This window comes from Sciurus vulgaris (assembly GCF_902686455.1).
Source record: "Sciurus vulgaris genome assembly, chromosome: 5".
NCBI classification, from domain to species: domain Eukaryota; kingdom Metazoa; phylum Chordata; class Mammalia; order Rodentia; family Sciuridae; genus Sciurus; species Sciurus vulgaris.
The window spans coordinates 26,064,672-26,066,633 of NC_136465.1; positions in this window are offsets into that span (position 1 = coordinate 26,064,672).

Genomic DNA, 1,962 nt, shown 5'->3' on the forward strand with positions numbered 1-1,962 from the left:
TCTGCTCCTGAAAAACAAGAGTGCAGCTTAGAAAGAAGATGAAATGAAACTCAGAATAGAAACATTCCCAAATAGGAAAGGGGTGAGGCAAATTTCAATGATGCCAGATACCTTAGCCTCCAATATGATAAATAGACCTGTTTGAAGTAAATTGACCAAAGACTTCAGGAAAGATAGCCCTATGGATATCAACCAGTACAATTTGATAAACAAAGATAGGTAAGTCGCAAAATGAAAGCAAAAATACTGTAAAAACCATAACAGTGATTTTTTTTTTTTTTACACAATAGACTTCGAGTGGGGAAAATATAAAGAACAGGGCAGCTTTTCACTGTAAAATCTTAAATATATAAGCAATACTGCTCAAATATTTTTGATAAAATGGAAATATGAATATCTGTCAAAATTAAACCAAAAATGACTACAAATTGAAAATAACTCAATAAAAGTAGACTCAAAAAAGGGAGAAAATAAGCTAATAAATGTAGTAAGTAGAAAATAAAAAGCAAAAATGTCTATATTTGATCATTAAAACCAAAATGTCAGAAAAAAAAATCAATAAACTGAACTCTTCTTCAGCAAATTTTAACCAAGAGAAAGGCAGTGCAAAATATTGCAATTAAATCAGGAATCTAGCCAGAAGTGGTGGTGAAAGCCAGTGCCCAGTGGCTTGGGAGGCTGAGGCAGGAGGATCTAGAGTTCAAAGGCAGCCTCAGCAAAAGCAAGGTGCTAAGCAACTCAGTGAGACCCTGTCTCTAAATAAAACAAAAAATAGGGCTGGGGATGTGGCTCAGTGGTTAAGTGGTTCTGAGTTCAATCCCCAGTACCCGCCCCCCACAAAAAAAGGAACAGGAATTTAACACTAACAATGAAAGAGAAGAACGACTCAATACCAAAATGGTATATAGAAGCCAAAAATTTGGAAATATAGACGAAATGAATAATTGCTAAACAATTAAATTATATCAAAATTACCTGTATTCTAAAATGAATATTCAAATGATCATAAAAGAAATTAAAAACTGTAAATGATCTAACCAAACGTAGCATATCCAAGGAATTTAATTGGTAAATCCTATCAGCCCTAGGAGGTTTGCTCTGCCGCAGGAACACAGATTTTCAAAGCATTTCTTTCATTTGCACTTGAGCTTTTCTTCCCCCTTTTGTTCTACTCTCTGTTTTTTCAGTTTCTATCTTCTCTTTAGCTCCCCATCTGTCCAAAATTGCTGAATTATTGCCAAATGTTCAAAAAATGGATAGTGAGAAAGTTGTGTTTTTTTCATTCATTTATTCAGAGTATTTTTTTTTCTTGCATGTGATTGGTGTATGTGTGTATTATTCGTAGAGTTGAACAGGAAAAAAAAACAGCTAACACTTTCTCCTCCCACCTCAAGCCACAAGAATGAACTGTGACATAAGTAGCACTGATTATGCTCTGTTAGAACAGGTAGAGATTAGCTACCTCCCGTGAGCCACAGGGAACAGGGTTCCATGGGTATTTGCAAGATATCTAATACTGACCCAATCAGGAATAAAGATTATTAATTTGAGATAAAAATATTTTAAACGTATAATAAGAGATTCATTCCTTCTTTCTGTTTACATCATGTTCAAAACCAGATCTGTGGTTTTGGTCTACTTGGTCCAGGTGGTGTTAAATCCAATCAGTTAGTTGCAACTTAGTATTATTGTTGTGTTAAGATATTCAAAGAGCAGTATTTTTGGTAACAAGTGGAGTTTATTTTCAGCAAGTTGAAAAATATGGTGTGATATCCTTCTTGTTTTTTTTTGTTTTTCACTTAATGAAAAAAATCCATTTACATTTTGCAATGTGGGAAAACACATGCTGGATCTTAGCGACTTGTTTGTGAGAAATAGAAAAGTTTACACCTACGTTCCCTTAACGCTTCTCTCCTTATTTTTGTTCATTACATTTGCAGATATGAGTCAGAAGTCTATATC